The 27,642-nt window shown below is 39.0% G+C and overlaps 1 protein-coding gene and 1 pseudogene across 1 annotated transcript in view; one reads left to right on the forward strand and one right to left on the reverse strand.

The window, feature by feature from the left end:
* The window catches only part of FBN2 (fibrillin 2), a 275,158-nt gene that overhangs the window by 214,448 nt on the left and 33,068 nt on the right, over nt 1-27,642 (reverse strand). The gene's annotated exons all lie outside the window — the stretch shown is intronic.
* On the forward strand, nt 3,981-4,725 carry LOC136402467 (zinc finger protein 706-like; annotated as a pseudogene).

Here is a 27,642-nt window from a genome sequence, read left to right on the forward strand (position 1 = left end):
GACTGGGATGCCGAGGACCCAGGTTTGAGACCCCAAGGTCGCCAGCTTGAGCACGGGCTCATCTGGTTTGAGCAAAAGCTCACCAGCTTGGACCCAAGGTCACTGGCTCGAGCAAGGGGTTACTCGGTCTGCTTAAGGCCCGCGGTCAAGGCACATATGAGAAAGCAATCAATGAACAGTGAAAGTGTCGCAATGCGCAACGAAAAACTAATGATTGATGCTTCTCATCTCTCCATTCCTGTCTGTCTGTCCCTGTCTCTGACTCTCTCTCTTTCTGTCTCTGGAAAAAAAAAAAAAAAAAAAAAAGAGAGAGAGAGAACTTTACGTCTAGTTCATGATGTGGATGTGTGCATGCCATGAGTTAAAAACTTTGGGCTTAGCACATTCCAGGCTTTTCATAAACCTCAGCACCTGGCCAGTAATAAACATGTTAGAGCCCTCTCTAGTTTACAACTCACTTTCCTATGCTTTACTTCATTATGGCCATTACTCTGACATTGCAAGGTGAAGGAGGAGCAAGGAAGAAAAGCCTACGGAAACCTCACTATGGCTTTGTTCCTCACAGTTATATATGGATACAATTTTCTTGGATGTGAAAGCTGTAAGAAACCACTTAAATGGACAGCAGAATCCTTCCAAGAAATAATATACTTCCTTATGGAGTTATTTTCTGTATTATTCAAGCTCCCTCTTTCCCAAAGATCTGTTTGGAATCAAAGCCAGGTTTCACAGCCTGAAAATTAATACTGTGCAGCCAGAAATAAATTATTTTGCAAGGAGAAATACCAGACTCACATAATTTTTACTCGGTGAAAAAAAATTCTCCCTTTTGACCTCGCCAGAAAATACAATGGACAAATAGAAAAGTACATTTATTTATGCAGTTTGTGAAAGAGAGTACCTCTTTTGAGCACCATCACCAATTGTGATCAGCCCTATATTACCCGGGTTCCAGATTATCTATTTCTACCTGCAGCCTCGAGCTCTGTGCCAGGAGACTAAGCCTTATGCCACTGAGAGCAGGCTCTCAGGAGGGAAGGATCATGGCACCAAGTACAATGAGGTTGTCAGGGCCTGAGCTTGTGGGAGAGGCTCCGACTGTCTAATGATGAACATCAAAGGAAATCTCAGTTAAACGTCCACATGTTTCCAAACTTTGCTAACATTCCAGATATAGAAAAACATCCTGATGCTTAAGTAAATTTTCAAATTTCCAACCAGATGTTTGCTAGGTTGAGTATGTGTCTCTGATTGCCTTCAAAAATTAGAGGGTTCTGAGTCTTATTTCATATTATCTATTTGTGTACCTTCTGTTCCTAATTAGTAGAGAAAATCAAACTTGAAGTTTTCTACTAGAAAAAAAACATATTCTTTGAGCTACTATGAATACACGCACATATTTCATACTATCTGGTTTGGTACATAATATGTGTAAGGGGCGTATGCCTATCGCATTTCCACTCACTAAGTAATTGTTCCAATTCCTAGATAACTACAGAAAGCTTACCCTAATATATAGACAGTAAATAATAAATCCCTTCAGTTTCCTTAATTAATCATACATTTTGAGAGCAAACTAAATCTTTTATCAAAAAGGCTCTATGTTAAGTGTGAATAGGTGAGACTCATAAGACTGCTATACCATTGTGTTTAATACTGTTTCATTCTAAAGCTGGACTCTCAACAAAAAAAGGGGTTTATGAAAAGCATGGTCAAAATATATGATAAACTATGTAGAGAAAATGTAAATATATTTGGCCCGTCCTGCAACCAAACTATTTGCCTTTGGGGAGAAATCCATCGTATGAGTCTAGATGGGAGGAGGAATAGATGCAAAGACAAATAAATATTTATACACTTTTTCTCAGCCCTGGCCACTAGGCTCAGTGGTAGAGCATTGCCCCAGCATGTAGAGGTCCTGGGTTCAATTCCTGGTCAGGGCACACAGGAGAGGTGCCCATTTGCTTTTCCACCCCTCCTCCTCTCACTTCTCTCTCTCTCTCTTTCATCCCCTCCTGCAGCCATGGCTCGACTGGAGCAAATTGGCCTCAAGTGCTGAGGATGGCTCCATGGCCTCTACTTCAGGCACTAAGAAGAGCTCGGTTGCTGAACAACAGAGCAATGCCCCAGATGGGCAGAGCATCGCCCCCTAGTGGGTTTGCCAGGTGGATCCAGGTCAGGGCGCATGTGGGAGTCTGTCTCTCTGCCTCCTCTCCTCTCACTGAATAAAAAAAAAAAAAGAAACTTTTTCTCAGCAGCAAGAGGACAGTGGAGAGAGCAAAAGACTAACTAGGAATCAACCAGCCAACACCTCAGAGGAGTTTTCTGATGGCAGCTTCTATTGGCTCTTACCTATTTTCTAAGCTCGCTTCTCCACACTGCTTGTAGCTTCTATATCTATCCAATGACTTTTTATTGCATTCCTTTAGTTACTATTTTTAATTCAGTGAAACAGACTTGATTTCAGCTTTTTCGCAACCAAGACCAAGCTGATACAGATAGCACTCTATTCACAGTGGAAATTCTAAATTAAATTTAAAATGTTAGGTAAGATATAAGGACTCTACACAATTTCTTTTATTTGTACTCTTGTAGGTAGGAAGTTCATGGGCAGCTATCATTCTTTGCATGAGTTTTGATGAGAATTTTATAACACTGATATATTAAGAATATTCTGCATGGGAATCCCAGTTTTTAATCTTTCCTGTGTCATCTGCAAGAATTAATAACAATGTTTAAATGAAGCTTCATACTTACAGAGGTACACGTGCCTGTTTTAGTAAAGATTCTCTGCATTCGTTATCATGTGAAAACTGCTCTTGTTTAATTCCAGTATACTAACTACCTTGCCAAGATGTAAGACCAGCCATGAGGTTTCTTAAAGATATGAACAAGAAATGAGACGAGTTGCACTGATTTAGAGCTGACATAAATAGAAAACACTTTATGAAAGGTGACATCCACCAAGTTATGGAGAGAATGCCTACTAGCCAAACATGAGGTCCAGCCTTTTGGAAAATGACTTAGGGTTGACTATTTAATTTACCGTAGAGGAAGCTGCAGTCCCAAAGCAACCTGTTACACTTGGAGCAGCAGATCAGGAAAGGTTCAAGTCTACCATTTCTAACAGCTACATTTTCACTAATTCTGTGTTCAAACCTTAATGGACAACTCAAGACAGGCAAGCCGGTGAGATGCATAAACTATAATGACTTTGAACGCATAAAAGTATCAGAAGCATTGAAAACATTGAGCTGCCTGGGAGAAAAACCAAGAATTTTAGTATTTTGTGATTCAGTTCTTAAAAATCATTTTATTTTAAGTGATAATCTCTGGAAAAAATTTAAAGTATACAGTAGTTCTCTTCAATCACATAATCCTGTTTGCAGAGTAGATGGATCTGGCTGCCCATAGAGACTGTTTAAGGACACATCCACCCGCCCTACTGTCAGGTCTGGCTGGAGTGCTGTGAGGGAACATTTTCCATCTCATCTGTGATGGAAGCCTGTGAGTGACGGGGCTGTCCCACATACCCCTAGAAAGTAAATTGAATATGGCAATCACAAGGTATAGGGGTGAAAGAAAAACTAATTGTTTAATATAAAAAGGTTCAATTTTTTTGTTTGTTCATAGAATTACAGCTTATTTTTCATTCTGTTATATTACCCATACTTGAGCACATTCATTCTCATTCATATTCTCGCTTTCTCTCAACGTTATTATTCTAGGTCTTTTAAGTTATTATTACCTAAGCCTCAAGAAGACAAAGAGGGCTTAGTGACCTTCCCCAAGACGGAGGCTGCGGGCATGCGGTGCGGGCTGTTGTGCTTCCCAGCTCCCCTCTTGACCCTCCCTGGCGGGTGGAGGAGGCCGAAGTCGTGCTGGCCGCGCTCCCCGTTCCTCTCCCTCCGGCCCCTCCCCCAGCCCCTGCGCTGCGCGGTCTCGCGGTCTCACTGACACAAGACTGTCCTGGCCCGGGTATGGCTCGTGGACAGCAGAAGATTCAGTCTCAGCAGAAAAATGCCAAAAAAAAGCAAGCTGGATAAAAGAAGAAACAAGGACATGACCAAAAGGCTGCTGCCAAAACTGCCTTAACATATACATACCTGCACTGTCTGTAGCAGTGGTCCCCAACCCCCGGGCCGCAGACCGGTACCGGTCCGTGGACCATTCGGTACTGGTCCGCAGAGAAAGAATAAATAACTTACATTATTTCCGTTTTATTTATATTTAAGTCTGAACGATGTTTTATTTTTAAAAAATGACCAGATTCCCTCTGTTACATCCATCTAAGACTCACTCTTGACGCTTGTCTCGGTCACGTGATACATTTATCGGTCCCACCCTAAAGGCCGGTCTGTGAAAATATCTTCTGACATCAAACCGGTCTGTGGCCCAAAAAAGGTTGGGGACCACTGGTCTGTAGGACACAAATGCCAAACAGACCCTAAGACCATCAAGCAGCACTTTGAGAGCAAGCATCCTAAGACTCCACTCCCTCCAGAACTGGCTGATGCTCAGGCATAAGGTGAATTCATGACACCTTTGACTCTTCTACTGTCTCAGACCTTAGGTAACAAACTTGCAGCTGCTTTTCTAACAAATTGTTGATCAGCAAAAATAAAAGGGCTACAGAAACACTCATTTTTATGCTGTTCCCTTTTGGGCTTCATGCAAAGACAATTCTGTGTAAAATGTACAGTTGACTCTAATTTGGAAATCTGAAAATCAGTCCATCCTTGTTATAAGAAAATTTTTTACAATTGTAATTATATTGATGTTCATATTGTGTAAAATAACTCATTTAATAAAGTAGTACTTTGATTTTACAACATAAAAAAGACAAAGAAGAATAAATATTTTTAGCATACTAAATATTAGTTTTAAGCAGAAATCTTAAAGGAAGAGATTAGTAAAAGGGAATTATGAGGTATCATTGGGTACGCATCAGAAAGGCCAAAAAATGTGGCAAGCACAATTCTAAGCACCTTACATATTTTATGTCATGTAGTTCTTATGAAAACTTTATAATATATGAGTTTTATGGCTTTTTATTTTAGAGAGAAGGGGAGACAGGTAGGGAGAGAGTGAGGAGAGAGATGAGAAGCATCAACTCATAGTTGCAGCACTTTAGTTGTTCATTGATTGCTTCTCATACATGCTTTGACCAGGGGATTCAAGGTGAGTCAATGACCCCGTACTCAAGCCAGCGATCTTTGGGCTCAAGCCAGTGACCTTAGGATAGTGTCAACAATCCCTCACTCAAGCCAGCGATCCTAAATTCAAGCTGGCAAGCCTGCACTCAAGCCAGCAAGCCTGCACTCAAGCTGATGAATCTGTACTCAAGCCAGGGACCTTGGGGTTTTGAATCTGGGACATCAGCATCCGAGGTCAATGCTCTATCCACTATGTCACCATCAGTCAGTCTATAACACGTATGACTATTACTACCCTCATTTTACAAATGAGGCAAGCGAGGCACAGAGAAGGTAGGTAATATCCTAAGGTTAATGAGCTAATTGAATGACAGTTCATGAAGCTTAACTTCTCAATCCAACAACACCAACTGCTGGATAATACTGTATGAGACAATCCTGGTTAAGAGAAGATCGTATTCACAGTCAAGTGAACTGTTTTGGAGAACAATCTAACAATACCTAATAAGAGGAAGATGCATATTTACAATCTTGTTTAGTAAAGAGAATTTCTTGCACATTTGTACAAGGAAACATTTTAAAACATGTTCACAGTTAACACTTTTTAAATTGGGAAAACAAAAAAGAATCTAAATGTCTATCAGTAGAAGAATGGGTAAGTAAATTGCTTTACATGTATGCAATGAAACATTTCACAATAGCTGAAAATATATACTAGTTCAATATGTATTAACATTATAAGATCTCAAAAAAAAATGTTGAATAAAACCAGCAAGTTGGACAATACATGAAGACCGATAGCATTTATGTTCACTGAGCATATAAAATAATGACATATATTACAGAAACAATTGATGTAGTAAATGTACAAAAAGCATGGACTAAATACACCGCAAGTTCATGACATTACCTCTGGAAAAGGAGAGGAAAAGGGAAATAAAAAGAACACAAGGGATTTCAATTTAACCTGTGAAGTTTTATTTCTTTTAAAAAAGAGAAAGAGCAGAAATGATCTGAAACAATTTTTTTAAAAGTTAGTTTTCTTTTCATTTGCTGGTATGCTCATGAAAGATGTCTTGAAATGTTCTTTGTTATATTCCAGACTTTTAAAATTATCCAAAGTATTTTACTTAAAAAGATCACTTAATTAAGAACAGAGTATTTCTAAACAACTGAATGATCAGGGAGAATTCTGCCCTAGTTTCCAGGACTAAATAAAACTTATCATTTAAGTACAGAATTTATTTAGGGGTATTTCTCAGAGTTTACTTAACAGCAAGAGATCAGAAATATCTTACTAATTCCCACATATAAAATAGCTTTAGGGTTAAAATGTTACCCACCCTATATTCCTTTATTCTTCGATTTTAATCCTTAGATTTCTTTCTTTTCTAAGGGCTAGCAGAGCCAGGTCAAATCATAGAAGAAACAAAGCACAGTTGTTCTAATAAACCTTAAAGACTTAACATTAACACAGAAGCCTTCTTAAGAAAAAAATTAGTATATTATGACTTACAATTCACACCTTCCAAATGGAGTACAATCTGGAAAATTTTCAAAATCTAATGTTAACCCCCACTGACAATGAATGAAAGACTAAAGTAAATAATAAGTAGAAAAAATATTATCAGCATATTGGTCACTATTACCACATTAATATTTTTAATGGAAGACATATAGATAATTATTCAAAACAATGGGGCCCTGGCTGGTTGGCTCAGTGGTAGAGCATCAGCCTGGCATGCAGGAGTTCTGGGTTCGATTCCCGGCCAGGGCACACAGGAGAGGCACCCATCTGCTTCTCCACCCCTCCCCCTCTCCTTCCTCTCTGTCTCTCTCTTCCCCTCCCGCAGCCAAGGCTCCATTGGAGCAAAGATGGCCCGGGCGCTGAGGATGGCTCTCTGGCCTCTGCCTCAGGCGCTAGAATGGCTCTGGTTGCAACAGAGCAACACCCCAGAGGGGCAGAGCATCACCCCCTGGTGGGCATGCCGGGTGGATCCTGGTCGGGCGCATGCGGGAGTCTGTCTGACTGCCTCCCCGTTTCCAGCTTCGGAAAAATGCAAAAAAAACATAAAAAACAAACAAAAAAAACAATGGTATCCTAACCAATATTTAGTTGTATAAAAATATTATTGTTCACAACACCCCAGATCTATTTTTTTATTTAAGTCTTCAAAACACACCTCTTTTCTACTGCAGGGGATTTTCCTATATAGTCTATTTTTCAAGAATTTTATTCCTTCAACTCTCTAAATGTCCAGTTCCTTCTCATCCTTTAGGCTTACAAATCACAAGACATAGCCATGTCCTGTGATTTTTTTGTGTGTGCTCAATATATGAGATGTTACTGCCAGGCAAAAGTCATTATTTTATTTATTTATTTATTTTTGTGACAGAGACAGCAACAGAGAGAGGGACAGATAGGGGCAGACAAGAAGAGAGAGAGATGAGAAGTATCAGTTCTTCATTGCGGCACCTTAGTTGTTCATTAATTGCTTTCTCATATGTGCCTTGACTGGGAAGCTACAGCAGACTGAGTGACTCCTTGCTCAAGCCAGCGGCCTTGGGTTCAAGCTGATGAGCTTTGCTCAAACCAGATGAGCCACGCTTAAGCCAGCAACCTCAGGGTTTCGAACCTGAGTCCTCCGCGTCCCAGCCCGACACTCTATCCTCTGTGCCACTGCCTGGTCAGGCCAGGCAAAAGCCTTTAAAGGCCAGTGTACATATCCTCCTCCTTGTTTTGGTTATCATGGGGGCATGTGCTGAGACGGTCTCCTTCACTCTGCAGGCCTGAGATGACCTAGAAAACAAAAGCTCCCCTGACAACTTGCACCGGACACTGCTTATGTCGAGTGAACAGAAACTAGGCTTTTTTTTCATTAAGTAATCACGTGACAAAGATTTTATGGTTGTTTGTTACAGCAGCATAATCTAAACTATTTTAACTAATAGAAAATCTCAGATTATATAGCATCTCAAAGTGAAAATTCAAAGTGAAATTTTTTTTAAAAATTTTTATTTATTCATTTTAGAGAGGAGAGAGAGAGGGAGAGAGAGAGAGACAGAGAGCGAGAGAGGAGAGAGGAGAGAGAGACAGGGGGAGGAGCTGGAAGCATCAACTCCCATATGTGCCTTGACCAGGCAAGCCCAGGGTTTCGAACCGGCGACCTCAGCATTTCCAGGTCAACGCTTTATCCACTGCGCCACCACAGGTCAGGCCAAAGTGAAATTTCTTATACAATCATTTGAAATCATTTAAATCCAGTATCTCAGAAACAGTTTTGTTTTTTTCAGAGTATCTATATCTACCTATCTATCTATCTATCTGCTTAAATGTATTGTCCTTTTGTTTTAAATTTTCCCAAACAGACTGTAAGCATCATTTGTAAGGGATTTCAAATATCTTGGTGATAAGAAACGATGACATCAGATCATTTACAGCAAAATGGTGGGATCTTGATAACATTATAAGGAGTGAAATAAGTAAATCAGAAAAAAACAAGAACTACATGATTCCATACATTGGTGGAACATAAAAATGAGACTAAGAGACATGGACAAGAGTGTGGTGGTTACCAGGGGTGGGGGGAGGGAGGACAGGGGGAGAGTTAGGGGGAGGGGGAGGGGCACAGAGAACTAGATAGAGGGTGGCGAAGGACAATCTGACTTTGGGCGAGGGGTATGCAACATAATTTAATGACAAAATAACCTAGACATGTTTTCTTTGAATATATGTACCCTGATTTATTAATGTCATCCCATTACCATTAATAAAAATTTATTTAAAAACAAAAAAAAAAAATCTTGGTGAAAGTGGTTTCCCTAGTACTTAGCACAGTGACCAGTAGGTGATACCTTCTTAGTCAAGAATTGTTAAATGAATGAATGTTTCACTTCATCTCATTTACAATGATATATTAGATACTTTACAAATTCTGATACATAGTCAATATGCTTGGGCAAAGAATCCCAATGACAAAAAGAGTTAAAATGTACAATAAATTTTCACAACACATAAAAGTTCTAAATTTGAACATCAGCAGGATTTATAAACTGTGTACTTTATAATTGGGACCCAACTGCTTCAATTTAGACGATATTAGTTACAAAGGGTATCTTCATTCATAATAAAAAATATTTTCAGATAAATTTAGATGTGGTTCACATCAACAGAGTGTAGACTTAAATTCACCCAACATATAAAAAGTTCCAAAGTTATAAAAATGGCATTTTATTGAAGTTATAAAAGATACATATACTAGGTTAGAGTCCTTACTTTCCTACTAGCAACTTAATAAATGTTTCAATCATTTATGACTATTTCATTTTTCCATATATCTTTTGTTGCCAGGCTAAAAGCTTAGGAGTTCATGCTACAATAAACCCAGACTCAAAATCTCTTATAAAAATGAATTTTAGGCTGGCATCCACTGAAGCCCTAGATCTTCTTGTTCAACTGCCAGGATGTAAGGTATAATGGTTGCTGTGCTAACAATCTTTGTCAGCTGACATCCTTTTGCCAATGACCATATATCAACGCCGGATTGCTGGTGAGCTGCAATCTATTATGTATTTTGTGGTAGAATTTAGTGTGCTTGGAAATCTCTGTTCAATAACATTTCAAAATCTACCATTAGACAAGGCAAAATGCCAGTACTAGAAAGCATATTTAGACTAAATATGTTAAAAATAAACATTTCTATACAATCATGTCTGATCAGAGTCAGTAATGGCAATTACTCCTGTGGCAATTTAGTTTGGATTTCTTCTCACTAAGAAATATTCAACTAAGCCCACAAAACACCTGATTAAATTTTATTTGGTATATTTGTTCTTATAGAGATTATTTAACTCTATTTTCCTCTGATTTAGATTTGTTTTCTTCTTTGATATATTTAAGACTCTTCTTTTCATATCCTTTCACTTAAAACACTTTTTTTTCTTTCTATACTGCTTAAGAAATGTTTACTGCACTTGGGTGATGCATGCCTCTATATCATAAGGATGTTAAAAACCCTGACTTTCTAGTATATTGATGCCATGTAATCATTAATACAAATAATAACAGATAAGTTCATTTTTAAAAAGAAATAATTGCCATGGCCAGCTGTCTCAGTGGTAGAGCATCAGCCCAGCACGTTGATGTCCCAGGTTCAATTCCCAGTCAGAGCACACAAGTGAAGTGACCATCTGCTTCCTCTCCCCTCCCCCTTCTCTCTCTCTTTCTCCCTTTCCTCCTGCAGCCATGGCTTAATTGGAGCGAGCTGCCCCGGGCACTGAGGATGACTCTGTGGAGCCTCCACCTCAGGTGCTAAAAATAGCTCACTTGCCAAGCAACAGGTTCAGACTAACAGCCCCAGATGGGCAGAGCATCACTGGTAAGGGGCTTGCCAGGTGGATCCTGGTTGGAGTGCATGCAGGAGTCTGTCTCTTTGTCTCCCCTCCTCTCATTTAAAATAATAATAACAAAAATTCTGATTCTTTATAATAAAAATATTACCAAATAATTATAAAATACTTGTATGCACGAGGCATTGTTCTAACTGCTTTGTGAATAATAATTCATTTACTCCTTATAGAAGGTAGGTATTATACTCAATTGACAGATGACAAAACAGGTTATCAGAGGTTAGGTACTATGGCCAAAACAATATAGCAGAATAAAAAAGGTATGTATGTGTAATTAGTTATGATGCATACTCAGGAGAACAACATACTGTAGAATAGCAGTACAATAGAAAGAACAGACTTTGGAGTCAGACAAACCTGGGTTCAAATCTCAGTGCCATCATTCACTAGCTCCTTTACAGTAACTTAGTTTAATAATTCATGGAAAAAGCCTTACCACATAGTAGGTGCTCATTTAAAAATAGCTATTTATCATATCACTATTTAGACATGCATTCAATAATTTTCAGTTAACAGTGAGCATTTTCTAAGCATTATGAGAAGTATGAATTTTTTTATAAAAATAAATCATATAATCATATAAAATGTAATTGTACTATTTTGACAGAGATTAGAGCCATACCCAGATTAAATATTAAAAAAAGAAGAATCAATTTCGTATCAACTTAATATCAACATATATAAGCCATATTGATGGTGAGAAAGGATTATGAAAAAGAAAAGAGTGCGAGTCACGACAAATTCCACTGACAATTCTGAACACAAAACTAACACAGTTGGGATAAATCATGGAAACTGCAGCAAATGCAAAAAGAACCATAGTAAGAGAATAATAAAAATCTCCACCCACTTCTTAAAATTCTATAACTTATTCTCTTAAATAAAAACTAAAAAACAAGTGTTTACTTCTTCGTAATTGAAAATATTTTATGAACTTGAAAGTGAAAATACCAATACTAATGCTAATACCCACATGAAGACATTAAATACATATAGTAGTAATGTTTGTGCTATCACTGGGGTTATGTACTCAGGAGACACATCTCATTTCTAAGTTCATCCATTTATATCCAGGTATACAATTTAATGTTAGCAGTTATAAATATATGAATGATAAACAGCAATTTTTCATAGAAGCCACTATGGCTTCTATGAAAAGCAAACAAGTTATCCATCTATTCCTTAACCATCAATGATCCAAAAATCTTGGAATGCATTTTTTTTCCTTCCAACTACAGAGTGTTGCTGAGTTTTTGCTGATCTAATTCCATAACTGTTATTTGACCCAATACTCAAAACATTCACCATATGTAATTTCTTCAAATGTTTAAATGATGAAAACACCCTAGGTCTAGAGAAAATGGTAATATGAGGTGAACAGAGATAATCAAGTCAAATTATAAATTTTGAGTTCAGAAGACAAGGAGAAAATTAATTTTCAAAATGAGAAAAGGCCTCCTTTTTTGAGTTACAATTAAGAAAGGGTAAAAAAAAAAAAGGGTTTGTGCTGGTTTTAGAACTGAACAAGTTCAAATAACTTTTAAAAGCGAAAGCAAGCTATTTACCATACTTCTTAAAGTATAACTGGGATTTTCATGATAAGACACTTAAATTTTCTGCAATGCAAGCAAATGTTCTTAGAACATTGTAAAACTATGCTATACGCAGTGGCAGACCTTGAGATTCTAAGATTTACTGAGAAAAGCAGGTCATTGGCAAACAGCACTGCTGGCATGCTTTACTATAAGATCAGGTGGTAATGGAGCTTAGGGAATAATCACATTTGTCCACACAGGAACTGGAGCAAGTAAATAAAGACTGCCAGGGCTACAATGTCATTAATGCTGCCCGAGCTCAGGACAGGCTACAGGTCTGATGGCTTTGGTACAATGCTGCCATTTATTTCATAGAAATCTTCTTACTCTTTAACAGCACTAAAGTTACTTTTTCCAAAGTCATTCCAACATCCGAAGGGGGTAATTTTCTAATGTTAAACATGAAGGGGGAAAGAAGTGCAACAACAAAGAAAAGGCCCACCTTGATGAATAAAGAAAACCTGCCACCAATTTTAAAGATGAAACACCAATCTCTGACCGGTGGGAATTTCTTTCCTCAAGACGAATCAAGGTTATATAATATTAAATTCTACTGAGGGAATTAGTGAGCGTTTGTTTTCAGATTTTAAAAAATGTTCAATTATAGTTGAAACACATTTCCGATGCACAATATAGTGATTAGATAGCTATAACTTATGAAGTGATCACTTTGATAGGTCTAGTACCCACCTGGCATCATACATAATTACTATAATAGTACCGACTATACATCCTATGTACTATTTTACATCTCTGAGACTAGTTTTAAAAGTGCCAATTTGTGCTAATGACAACTTTTAAAATACTTTTTTGCCATTCTCTATCTGACAAAGCAATATTATTTTTAAAAAACAGTCATAGAGGCTTAAGACAAACTTGATGACTAGGTGACCCTTAGTATTCTGCGTTAACTCTATAATGTTCTTGGTACTTAAAAAAAAGCCTATTTGTCACAGAAATTTAGTTAACATCTTAAATATATATATATATATATATATATATATATATATATATATATATATATATTGCTTAGATAAGTGTATTTCCTGTAAACATCTATATGATCTGGAATTTTGTTTTCATTTTGAAATGAAAATAAAAGCGTTCTTGTTTAGAAGTTCATTAAAAACTACAAACTGTTCTGTAAAAAAAAAATAATAAAAATTTTAAAATGGTGAGAAAGTAAAAGATTTAAAAAGTAAAATATTAAAACGATAAATTTTTGTACACAGGAAGAATTCACATAAAGAAAACGGCAGTGCCTCACCAGGCGGTGCACAGTGGATAGAGCGTCGAATTGTAACATAAGAGGACCTAGGTTCGAAGTCCTGAGGTCATCGGTTTGAGCACGGGCTAATCTAGTTTGAACGAAACTGGCCAGTTTGAGCCCAAGGTCACTGGCTTGAGCAAGAGGTCACTCGGTCTGCTGTAGACCCCTGGTCTGGGCACATAAGAGAAAGCAATCAATGAACAACTAAGGTGCTGCAACAAAGAATTGATGCTTCTCATCTCTCTCCCTTCTGTCTGTCTCTATCTGTCCCTCACTCTGTCTCTGTCAGGAAGAAAGAAAAGGAAGGAAGGAAAGGAGGGAGGGAGGGAGGGAGGAAAGAAAGAAGAAAGAAAGAAAGAAAATGGCAGCATGAGAAGCTCTATAAAGTTGGTCCCCAGAGAAACAACCATTAGTGTTAAAAATTATTTTTAAAGGCCCTGGCCAGTTGGTTCAGTGGTAGAGCATTGGCCCTACATGTGGATGTCCCGGGTTTGATTCCCAGTCAGGGCACACAGAAGAAGTGCCCATCTACTTTTTCACACACCCCCTCCCCCACGCTCTCTTCTCTCTCTCTCTCTCTCTCTCTCTCTCTCTCTCTCTCTCTCTCTCTCTTCCCTTCCTGAAGCAATGGCTCAATTGGTGAGAGTTGGCACTGGGCGCTATGATTGGCTCCATGGCCTCTTCCTCAGGCGCTAAGAACAACTCCGTTTATGAGGAATAGAGCAATGCCTCAGATGAAGAGAGCATCGCCCCCTAGTGGAATTGCTGGGTGGATCCTGGTCAGACCACATGTGGGAGTCTGTCTCTCTGCCTCCTTTCCTCTAACTGAATTAAAAAAAAAAATATATATATATATATATATATATATATATGCGCACAACTATTTTAAGTCTCTGAATATTGTCCTATGGGCATAAATCAAACAAAGACACACTTGTTCAAGAAAATATATTAAATATAGGTAAGAAGAACAGTCTGTGTCACTTGAGCCACATCTCACTTCCTCCCTCCCCACCTCTAAACTCACTATGATAAAAGTTCCAATCTGGGCAGGTATGGCCAATAAAATGAGGCTTCCTTGTTATAAAGTACTGCACCCCAGATTCTGAAAGGCACTGTACCTCATTTCGAGTTCACATAGAGACACCCAGTCCAGATGAATTTTGAAGTTTTATTAGAGGAGGAGATTTATTAATATGCCGGCCGCATATGGCTGACACGGGGCATCTGCAAGCCCAAACTGTGCAGTGCCAAAAATAGTTCAGGGGCTGTTTATATACCCCTGATCACACACGAGTGGGGGAGAGCATGACGTCATGGTACAACTGGCAACATTTGTTTAGGGCATACACAGGAATATTAAGACTTTTAAGGTAACACAATGAAAGAGGTTTACAAATCTTTCAGGGTTCATCTTCCCTCATTAGCCTAGAGGTACTTTAACCTTAAGATTCCAGGAAGGGGGAGTGTAAAGTCAGTATCCACGGCCATCAGAGCTGCCTGGCCCATGCAGGTTTGCATTGGATTCAGACAGACGGTAATGAAACAATGGAGCAAAGAACTGGTGGGCCATTAGCTTTAATCCTAGCTTGCACCCGGCAGGCAAGTAAAAACACACACTGGGCTCCAAAACCCACTCATTCAGTGCTCACAAAGCTACTGACTTATCCAAATTTCCTAGAATCAAAGGTTTCCAGCTCACCACTTATTCATCTCTGTTCCCCATCTCCTTCTTTCTCCGTGCACAAACTCTGCACAAACTGGCTTCTCACTCAGCACTCCACCATCTTGGCTGCTTCTCCTGGCCTCCTCCAGTGGCCTCTCTCTGCTCTCCTCTCTGCTCTCTCTTCTAATGCTAATCTTAGGAACCAAGAGAGAGCAAGCTCCCGGTCTGCCCCACTTTATAGTACAGAAATCAAAACCTCTAATCCAATATACAAAATAGGGAAGTCTCTAATACAAAGTCACTTATCTGAGGCATGATGGGATTGCACCATCCCACATCAAAAAGGGTAGGAAAGGCTTAGCCCTAAAACCAAGCCCCAGGCTACAAGGATCCTGCCTGCCCACAGACCGCCCCCAACACATAATACAATCACGCCCATCCCAAGCAATCACCTGGGTGATGGGCTTCCATGTGGGCAGCACCATCTTTAACAAAGTGAGCATAATATATTTTATCTGCCCAACAGGGGGAACCACAATCAATGCAAGGTGGTATGTAAATTCTGCCTCCTATTGAAAGAGAAGAAATTTCTAGGTTAACCTTTATTTTAGATTTAAAACTGAATGACCTATTGTTCTTGCAAGCCAGAAACTTCTATTTAAATTCTTCTCCCTTCCCTCCCTAAAGGAGGGACGGGACAGGAATGTCTGATAGGAAAGCCTGACCTTTCCTCCCACAGTATTAATATCAATTTTCAGCTTTTGATACCTTTCAACACCCTCTCCCCCTTAGTTCTCAGTCAAGATCTATGGTATCTCCCTAGAAGGGGCAGCTACCTTATTTCTTATTCCCCTCATATTTGTGTTAGAGAAGCTAAATTCCAAAAAAGTATGGTGAGAAATTGGGAGACCCCTTTCTTCACCCAGCCCACTTGTAGGATGGAGGATCCAGCCTCGCTACAGGAGGCCAAGAACAGCCTCGTTGCCATCACCCCAACATGCTAGTGGGGTAGAAGGTCCATTCCAGGAGAGGCAAGCCAAAAACGCCAGATGCTACCCAACCCACACAGCATCCGACTCATAAAACAGGATATCCCTCATAGACAGTTCACTGTCCCCTCCTCCAATCCAGGACAGCAGCTCAGAGATTTTTTGTCCAGAGGGAAAGGCAGTTCAAAAGAAAGAAGGTTCTGAAGCTCTTCCCAAAGGAACTGACTCTACTTGGAACACATAAAGCGGAAAAGTTCAAATCTAAGACTATTCTCACAGACAATAGACATTTCATTGGGGAGCAATTAAGCGAAGGCTCATAGCTTTATGTGGTCAAACAGCTAAATCGTAGGTCAGATAGGTTACCAGAGAGAACCAGAGTTAATACACAACTAAGTAGTGTCATCCAGTATCAGAACAAACCTCAAAAGACTGGCCTGAAAAACTACCTCTAGAAAGAGGCCTGAATTTAATTGGATCAGACTGTAGAGCAATTTATAACCCGGGGCACTGTAAAAAAATAAATAAATAAGCAGGCCGTTAACGAAGTCTAATCGTTGAGTGTGATAACAACAAAAGACAGCTTAACAGCGAGATCAGGAAAAGAGAGTAATAGGGAACCCTGCTAAAACCATGGCCATTTCAGGGTGACTGTGCATGCGCCCAAGGCAGGGCTCTCTGAGGAGTAATATCAGAGGCTTCACATGGCAGGGGCATAGAGTTCAGCCACATCATTACATAAACAAGTCAACAATAGATAGTGTCAAGCCCCTGAGGGAGGGTAAATACCTGTGAAGAGCTGCTATAGTATGTTACTTTAAATGTGCATATTTCAACAAAAAATTATGAGACATGAAGAAATAGGAAAGTACATTGATAATACACAGGAAATAAGCAAGCAACAGAAATGGCCTCCAAGAAGATGCAGATGTCAGGCATAACAAACACTTCAGGGCAACCATTATAAATATTTTAACACCTAAAGAAAACCACGCTGTTGAGCAAGGGATGACGTCAATGTCTTACCAAAGACAGAATATCAATAATAAAATAGAAATCAAATGGAATAATTAATGGCAGGAAAAAAAATCTCAAACTTGATGAAAACTATTATTAATCTATGCCTACAAGAAGTTCAACAAACTTCTAGTCATATAAATATATTACAGTTAATAGTGGAAGACTGCTTTCCCCTTAAGACCAGTAATAATGCGAGTTCATTCTTGCCACTGCTGCTCAACATTGTACTGAGGGTCTTAATCAGGACAATTAAGCAAGAAAAGGAAATAAAAGGCATGTATATGGTAAAGAAATAAATAAAACTATCTCTATTTATAGATTATATTATATATCTAATCCTAAATTTCCATTAAAACATATTGGAACTAATAAAATAGTTCTGCCAGGTGGCAGGATATAAAATCAAAATGCAAAAATCAATTGTATTTCTATACACTAGCAATGGACAATTTAAAATAAAGAAAACAATTTCACTTATAGTAGCATAAAAATACTGAGAAATAAATTTAACAAAAGAAATGTAAAACTTATACTCTAAAAACATAAAATATTGTTGAAAGAAACTAAAAAAAATGTAAATATATAAAAAGATATCACATGAAAGAAAGAAAAAGAACAAATGAAGCAATCATTTTAAGACCTTGTAGGATACCCTTTCCTGAATGTCTTAGGTGAGTAAGTGTAAGGTGGGGAAGGAGGTTCCTTGCTTTGAGTTGTGATTATCAGCCTGATGAGCACTTCAAGAAATACCAGATCTTCAGAGATTTGAGGACAAAGTTTCCTTGACCCACTATGAACTGTGAATTGAATTTCCTCGATCTGGCTTGGTAAGCACCATAAACCAAATCCCAAAGGAATGAGGAATAAAGCAGAGGATCCAATAGTCCACTCCAAAATTCTTAGAATGCCCTGAGTCAGTAAGTACTATGGTTACTAGTTATGTAAATACAGTATTATAGTTAAGGTTTTGCTTAGTGTCATCCTAATTGGCATTAAGATAGCCTGAACCATCCAGAGCCACACTGTGCCAAGGACAAGGATAATTCATAATACAGTCATCTAGATTTCTACGTTTATTCTGCCAGATTTCTTTCAGTAAAGTGTCCAGAGAAAGAGACATATTTTCTAGTTCATGGTCGTGTCTTTGGGCTAGTGGCAGGGTTAGAGCTAGTTTTCAAGATGTGATATTTAAAAGAAGTAATACAAAATCTCCAAATAGCTTTTAACTGAATGACTAGATGAGTTCATTGTTATAAGTCTAGTAGTTAAATAACAGAAACCTTTCATTTAGGCATTTGTCTCAAGCAATGTACCAAGTTCTTACTTCACAATTCAGAACCCCCCATTCCACTCCCCAGTCCAATCTTTCCTTTTCCGGCACTCCTACGGCAACAAACTGGCGATGGGGCTGAAATCCACAGGGAGAAGATAAGACTTCAGAAAGTCCTGTTCAGAAGGAAAAGCAGTAGGAGGGCCGGATACCTTCATCCCAAGGAGGACTACCTGAAGTCAGAGGGAGGCTGAGAAGGCGTGGCAGGAGAAGCCCAGGGCGGGGCCAGTCAGTGCAGTGTGTTAACTACATTAACGAAAATGCAGAGTACAGAGCACATCTGCCTCCTCTGGGACTGGAGGAAGCAGTCACTCACAAATGCACCGATCTAAGGATGACCAGATCAAAGAGGTTCCTGCATGGCCCCACTGAATGTCTGGCCGGGGCTTTTGCAAAATCCCACACACATTTCTAAGCATACTTAATGGAGAAGAAAAAAAACAACCCTCAAACAACTCTCACCACAGAATTTTAGGTTTAATTAATGAATAGAATACCTTCCACCAGATTCCCCAAAGAACCCTCCTGCCCTCCCTCATCAACTTGGCCACTATCTGCTTGGCAGCTCTTCGCTCAGCCCTACGTTTGTCCCTCAAGGGCCACGTGCCGGGAAAATGCTGCGTGGTGCTCCCCAGCCCCGCAAAGCCCTCCCATCCACCTGCTTTTCAGATTCTGCCTCCTCCACACACCAGTCCTGAAATAAAGACAGGAAAGTGACCAGGTTTCTCGGCTCTCACTGAAATGTAGAGAGAAATACACTATATTTATTTAATTTTGCACAGCCATAAGCAACTGGAACACTGCTATTATGTTATTGAACAAACTATAGGGTTTAACTCTAGGAAGATGTCACAGGCTGCTTCAACCAAATGGGATTTTTTTTTAAGAAACTAGATAAGAGTTTTCCATTTTCTATGTGTGATTTCCAAAGTATATTTGGATTATTATTTAAGTTACCACATAGTAACCAAGAACTGAAGCCATTATAAACATTGTTGGCTCAGTTGTGCCCCCTTCAGGAAATATGTATTTCTTACTGAGGTCACTGGGATTTGAAAATATGTGATATGGAGAAAAAAAACCCTCAAGATAAAGTTGAGTATTTTCAAATCTAATTTTGACATATCAGGAGACAAAGCCTATTCCAATAACAGAATTTTAGGACATCATAAATGTGTTCAAAATAACCTAGTAGTGAATTTCCTCCAGAATGGCTTCATTTGGGGCTCCAAATGTAAAAATGGAATTACTGGATAGAATTCTAGAGACATTTTAATAAATAATTTTTTCAGACTTTCTAATCATAAAAACAGCTCAGGGTACTTTAGAAGGACCTCATGGTAGACCAGTGTTTCATAAACTTCACTCTACAGTGGAATTACTTTAGGAACTTAAAAAATGCTAATGCTGCCGACCTGTGGTGGCGCAGTGGATAAAGCATCAACCTTGAATGCTGAGGTCGCCGGTTCAAAACCCTGGGCTTCCCTGGTCAAGGCACATATGGGAGTTGATACTTCCTGCTCCTCCCCTTCTTCTCTCTCTCTCTCTCTTTCTCTCTACTCACTCTCTAAAAATGAATTAATAAAAGAAATTTTAAAAAATGCTAATGCTTAGGCCTGGGTCCCACTGCTTTGGAGATTTTTATATAATTCACTTGGGGAAAATGTCTGGTTGTCAAGATCTTTCAAAGCTCCCTGATGATGACAAGATGCAACTACAGCTAAAAGTCACTGAATTCAGAGCCCTGAATCTGCTTCTCCTGGGACCAGGCATGGGAGGCACTGCTTTTTATAAGAACCAGGGGATTCTTACCAGGAAAAATGGTTAAACACTGATGTAGCTCAACATCTTCACTCCTCAAACAATTTATTACTTATAAATAGACTTGTTGAAAAACAGTGAATTTGTTAAATTCTAATTAAAGTCTCTATGACATTCAAAACTTACTTTAATGATCAAAATGATCATGCCCAAGATGTGGAATGTGTCTTGTACACAATTTCTAAAGCAGATGAAGATATTCACAAACATTCAGTTCTGTCCATGTAGAAGAATTCTGCATGCATTAAACCATGACATTAAGTATGGTCAAGGGCAGTGGTAGTCAACCTGGTCCCTACCGCCCACTAGGGCATTCCAGCTTTCATGGTGGGCGGTAGCAGAACAACCAAAGTATAAATAAAAAGATAGATTTAACTATAGTAAAGATTTATTCTGCCAAACAGCAAAAATCCAACATAAAGTACTTGGTAAGTAATTATTATTATATGCTTTAACTTGCTGTAACTCTGCTTTATAAATTTTATAAAGTAAAGTTACTTCTCTACTTTATAAATCACCATTACTGTGGAACCGGTGGGCAGTTAGAAAATTTTACTACTAACAGAGATACAAAAGCGGGCAGTAGGTATAAAAAGGTTGACTACCCCTGGTCAAGGGAAACATAGTCTTCAATCCACAGAAGATGAGGCACCCAGCCCCGGCCGGTTGGCTCAGCGGTAGAGCATCGGCCTGGCGTGTGGGGGACCTGGGTTCGATTCCCGGCCAGGGCACATAGGAGAAGCGCCCATTTGCTTCTGCACCCCCACCCCTCCTTCCTCTCTGTCTCTCTCTTCCCCTCCCGCAGCCAAGGCTCCATTGGAGCAAAGATGGCCCGGGCGCTGGGGATGGCTCCTTGGCCTCTGCCCCAGGCGCTAGAGTGGCTCTGGTCACGGCAGAGCGATGCCCCGGAGGGGCAGAGCATCGCCCCCTGGTGGGCAGTGCGTCGCCCCTGGTGGGCGTGCCGGATGGATCCTGGTTGGGCGCATGCGGGAGTCTGTCTGACTGTCTCTCCCCATTTCCAGCTTCAGAAAAATAAAAGAAAAAAAAAAAAAAAAAGGATGAGGCACCCATAGAACTAATGTCTCTTGGTTCAATGATTTGCACTTGCTAAATCACCACAACACTACTTGAAAATGATAACTGCAGTGTCACAAATTATATCATCTTCTATCAGAAACCCTTACACTTGGCTTAGCATCTCATCAGAAAGCAGAAAAACAAAGAGATGCAGCCACTGTGATTTCTACCAGATAGGAGGAAGCCAGACAGCGAAGGCAGGGTGCTCCTCACCACACAGGGTCAGTTATCCCCAACGTCCAACCAAAGGAGACACAGGGATACAAGAAAAAAGACTCTCCTCCAGAGGGAAGTTGGGCTGAAGATCCTTACCATCACAACGAGTATGGGGCCAATGGAGGAAGCCAATGCAAGCATGATTCTCTAAAAGCAAAAGTGCACCAGGGACTGTAGCTGAAAAGGGAGGATCTTCCATTTTCTATTTTAGATCATCCTTTTTGAAAAAAAGAGAATGTGGTCCTGGCCAGTGGTTCAGCAGCTAGATCATTGGCCAAGGGTATGGACATCCCAGGTTTGATTCCTGGTCAGGGCACACAGGAGAAGCAACCATCTGCTTCTCTCCCCCTTCTATCCCTCTTCCTTTTCCACAACTAGTGGCTTAACTGGTTCGAGCATCAGCCTTGGGCACTGAGGATAGCTCGGCTGGTATGAGTGTCAGCCTTAGGTGCTAAAAACAGCTCGGTACTCGAGTATCGGCTCCAGACAAGGGATGGATCCTGGCTGGGGCACATGTGAGAGTATGCTTCACTGTCTCCCCTCCTCTCACTTAAAAAAGAGAGAGAGAGAGAGAGGGAATGTTTCCAGGACTAGATGAACTGGTGCTGTCACAAGCCATGCACAGAATAACCTGAGAAAGTGCAGAGCTCAAATCTTTTCATTAAAGCTGCCTAAATCTCAGCTGAGACCTTCCTCGCCTCTTCTGGGCTCAAAACACGAAGCACCTGAAATCCCTGGCTCTCAAACAGCAACTAAGACAGGAAGACAACTCAGGCAAGTTTGAAAGGGAAAAATGGAAAATTCACTTACATCAAATCAGTGCAAATAGAAGTTCTGGACAGAGCTGCCCATTTTAAGTAAACAGAAGACAAAGAGAAATGGGATAGAAACTATATGACATATTGTAATTAATTTTTTCTTAAGGTGCAAAACAGATTATGAAAACAAGAGAATTGCATTATAGGAAAAAAGCATAATCAAGGAAATAAGATAATTTCACATAAGTTATTTGCATTACAGAAGTATCTGTTAAGACCAACATAAGAAAATGAATCCAGTAATAAAAAGGCGCAACAAAGCCTAGTTAATAAACCAAAAGAATGCAATAGAAGGGAAATGTCTAAGCTAAAGAAACAAACTGAAGATAAAATAACAACACCTCACATAACTCTAAAACCATTACCTTAATTAGAAAAGGCAGAACAGAACAGACACAGCTAAAAAAATTACTGTCAAAGCAATTAAAGAACAGATAATAGATCATAAATCTAACAAAAAAGTCAATATACTTTCAGTAGAGAACCTGACAAATGAAGCATAAAAACTATCCAAAGACATAACAGCATAACAGAAGTAAATTTCCTTAAAAATAAGGAAAAACTGTCATTCCATATCAAATGACCACACCATTTTCCCTAAGACAAAATAAAAACACCTCACATAACCATAAAACCATTACATTAATTGGAAAATGCAAAACAGAACACAGCTAAAACAAACAAAGACCAATTACTGACTAAGGTCAAAGCAATTAAAGAGCAGATAACAAATCTTAAATCTAACAAAAAAGTCAATATGCTTGAAGTAGAGAACCTAACAAATGAAGCCTAAAAACTAGCCAGAGGCCCTGGCCGGTTGGCTCAGCGGTAGAGCGTCGGCCTGGCGTGCGGGGGACCCGGGTTCGATTCCTGGCCAGGGCACATAGGAGAAGCGCCCATTTGCTTCTCCACCTCCCCCCACCCCCGCTCCTTCCTCTCTGTCTCTCTCTTCCCCTCCCTCAGCCAAGGCTCCATTGGAGCAAAGATGGCCCAGGCGCTGGGGATGGCTCCTTGGCCTCTGCCCCAAACGCTAGAGTGGCTCTGGTGGCGGCAAAGCGACCCCCCACCCCCCCCCCCACCCCCCCGCAGAGCGTCGCCCCTGGTGGGCGTGCCGGGTGGATCCCGGTCGGGCGCATGCGGGAGTCTGTCTGTCTCTCCCTGTTTCCAGCTTCAGAAAAAAAAAAAAAAAAAAAAATACTATCCAAAGACAAAACAGCATAACAGAAGTAAATTTCCTTAAAAATAAAAAAAACCTGTCATTCCAGATCATATGACCACACCATTTTCACTAAAACTTGTGCAGAACAAATAGGCACCTGAAAAAAAACAGCTATAGTGAACTAAGAACATTGGGGAAAATGGGGTTAGATTCAGACTTCTTCATAGCATAATGACAGAGAATAAATGGATGATATCTATAAAAATTTCAGAGGAAAGTATAAATCTGCAGATTTTTCCCCATCCAAGTTGGGGTTCAAGCATAAGGCAAGAAGTCAACATCCTCCACAATGAGAAAGCACTCAATGAACACTTCCTAGAAAAAGTTCTTGATGACAAAATCCAACCAACAAACAGACGACAGACGTGGTGGGGGAAAAGCAATAATAACGCATACAGTACTTACTCCCGTCGTGGTGGGGAGATTGTATATTACTCAAGAAAGAAATGGTGACCTAAGTATATTGACCAGCTTTGGAAGTTTTAAACAAAACTAGTAATAGAATTAGAAGGAAATTTGTATAAAATTTAAAGTAAAGATAAAATAGTATTTTTTAAAATGGTGCTCTAATTTTGTAAGAACAAAAAAAGCTCCCAATAAAAACAAAATAGGCAGGTAGAAATATCTCTTCCCTATCCTTAACATAAATTTAGGTTTTAATTTCTTGAAAAGATACGCCTGTTATGACTGAAACTAATAAAAATGTACTCCGATTAGTTATCTAGTGATATTCCCTGACTCCTTGGCCACCCACTTTTTGAGAAATCTATACTATGCAGACAATAACAAGTGACACTGCTTTCTCAAAGTCCCAAATTAAAATTCCCAAAGAGTGGACAGGACGATTCAGGAAGTGCCCCTCAATCTGTTTCCATAATGGTAACTGAGTACAAATTTAACTCCAGCAGAGGATCAAGAAAGAATAACCAACTGCTGCATTTCCCTAGAGAAGAACTGATTGGATTATAAGGTCTACCGGAAAGTTCTGTCCGTTTCTATCACAAGTTTCCGTAAGCACATGTTTATTTGGCGCATGTGTGCCTCTCTATTTTTATCACTTAATGTATACATACTGACGTAGCAAATTAACTAAAACAAAGTTGATTCACATTAGTCTTATGTGTGAAGCGATAGTGTACCCATGGCTACTGATAAAGTTCATTTACGCCACTGTAATTTTTACGAACTTCAACAAGGAAGAAATGCTACAGAAGCATGTCTGTCGCATCCACCATATTCCCCGGACTAAGCACCCTCTGACTATCACTTGTTTTTGTCCTTACAAAATTTTTTGAAGGGCAAAAAATTCAAAAATGAAGAAGATATCAAACAAGCACTGGTTCAATTTTTCACATCAAAAGATAAAACATTTTTCAAAAATGGGATATACAAATTGCCCTCACACTGGCAAGAAATCATTAATAATAATGGCAATTATATTATTTAATAAAGTTTATTGACGGTTATACGAAAAATTTGTATTTTGTTTTATTACAAAAACGAACAGAACTTTCCAGTTGACCTTATACTTATTAGAAAATCAATATGGTTTTTTCAGAGACCTACAGTTTTCATTCTCCTTAAGTTTCTTTTTCCATTTCATCTACCACACAATTATTTCATTCAAGTTCTACATGAGGGTTTGTTTTTATTGTATATTAGTGTGCAACATCAATTAGTTCTATGAAAGGTGTAAAATTCAGATTTTAACATTTCTTTTCTACAAGCAGATTTAAAAATATATATATATGGCCAGAGGCATTAATCTGAAAACCCAAACCAATTCAAACAAGTATTTCCATTGTCCAAATTTTCAAAACAGCTTTACTGAGGCATAATTGATCAAATCAACTGCACATAAATTGTGCATATGTTCTTGCATATATTATAAACCCATGAAATCATTACTAAAACCTACTTAATGAACATATATCCATCCCAAAGTTCTCTTGTGCTTCTCTATAATTTCTCCATCTTGCTCATCAACACCTCTCCATCCCTAGGCAACAATTTAACTGTTGCCACCATAGATTAGTTTGAATAACCGGTAATCATATTTACATGATATTGTACAGCATAAACTTTTTTGTATGCTTTTTTACTCAGGTTATTTTAAGGTTCACCAACACTGCATGTATCAACAGTTTTTTTTACTTATTATGAATAAGAAGTATTCCAAAATTCTGCTATGCTTTTTTATCAGGATTGTGTTGAATCTATAGATTAGGGGAGATGAAACATCCCTCAATATTGAGTCTTCCAATTCAAGTACATGGTATGTATTTCCATTTATTTACGACTTCATTAATTTTTCTCAGCAATGTTTTATAGTTTTCAGTACATATAGGACTTACACATTTTTGTCAGAATTATCCCTGAGCATTTCATATATATGGTACCATAAATGGTTCTGATTTCTATTTAGGTTTTCAATTGATCACTGCTAGAAATACAATTGACTTCTGTACATTGGTCTTGTACCTGTAACTTACTAAACTAACGTTTTCTACAGATAACGATGGCATCTGTAAAAAACAATTTTGCTTCTTCCTTTCCAATCTGTGGCTGATTTCTTTTATTGTCTTACTGCCTTCACTAAAACTAAACAGAGCAATCAATATTCAATAGAAGTGGTAGCATAACTATCCTTGTTTTGTTAACTGATTTTGGAGTGAAAGAATTCAACTTTTCATCAAGTGTGGTGTCAGCTTGAGATATTTTGGAAATACCCTTTTACATTTTGAAGTTCTCTTTTATTCCCTAGTTTGTTGATGATTTGTTTCAGGAATGGATTTTGGATTTTGGCAAATATTTTTTCTGCATCTATTTAGATGATATATATTTTTTAAGTCTATTAATATGGCAAGTTAAATAGATTTTTTAATATCCTGTGATAAGCCCCAATTGGTTATATTAGCCATTCAATATATTATTGATACATTTTGCTAAAATTGTGTTGAGAAATTTTGCATTATGAGAAATATTTGCATGATAGTTTCTGTCTTAAAATGTCTTTTTCTAGTTTTTGGTATCGAGGTAATTTGGCCTCACATGAGTAGGGAAGCTTTAACTTCTGTTCAGTTTTCTAAAAGCCTGCACAGGATTGGTATTATTTTCTTCTTAAATGTTTGGTAGAATTCACCAATGAAGCCATCTGTATCAGTATTTTTGCTTATGAGGATTTTAACTACAGATTCAATTTCCTTAATTGATACAGGGATACTCATGTTCTTTATTTCTTTTTGAATAAGCTTTGCTGATATGTATCTTTCAAGAAATTCTCCACTCTATTTTTATTGGCTTAAGGTTGCTCCTGGCATTGCCTCATTATTCACTTAAGAGCTGTAAAATCTGTAGTGATGTCACCTTTCACATTCTGGATGCTGATAATTGGTCTTTATTTTGTCTGATCCGAGATAAAGGCTTATCAGCTTTACTGATCTTTTCAATGAACCAGCTTTTGGTTTCAATGATTTTCCACTGTTTCTGGAGTCTGTTTCTTTTTTTTGGTTTTGTTTTTTACAGAGACAAAGAGAGTTAGCCTGACCAGGCGGTGGTGCAGTGGATAAAGCATTGGACTGGGATGCCAAGGACCCAGGTTCAAGACTCCGAGGTCGCCAGCTTGAGTGTGGGCTCATCTGGTTTGAGCAAAGCTCACCAGCTTGGACCCAAGGTCGCTGGCTTGAGCAAGGGATTATTCAGTCTGCAGTAACCCCCTGGTCAAGGCACATATGAGAAAGCAATCAATGAACAACTAAGGTGTCACAACGAAAAACTAATGATTGATGCTTCTCATCTCTCTCCATTCCTGTCTGTCTGTCCCTATCTATCCTTATCTCTGACTCTCTCTCTCTCTCTCTCTCTGTAAAAAAAAAAAAAAAAAAAAAAAAAAGAGGGCCCTGGCCAATTGGCTCAGTGGTAGAGCGTCAGCCTGGCGTGCAGGAGTCCCGGGTTCGATTCCTGGCCAGGGCACACAGGAGAAGCGCCCATCTGCTTCTCCACCCCTCCCCCTCTCCTTCCTCTCTGTCTCTCTCTTCCCCTCCCGCAGCCAAGGCT

The sequence above is a fragment of the Saccopteryx leptura genome, chromosome 4 (assembly GCF_036850995.1).
Source record: "Saccopteryx leptura isolate mSacLep1 chromosome 4, mSacLep1_pri_phased_curated, whole genome shotgun sequence".
NCBI lineage: Eukaryota > Metazoa > Chordata > Mammalia > Chiroptera > Emballonuridae > Saccopteryx > Saccopteryx leptura.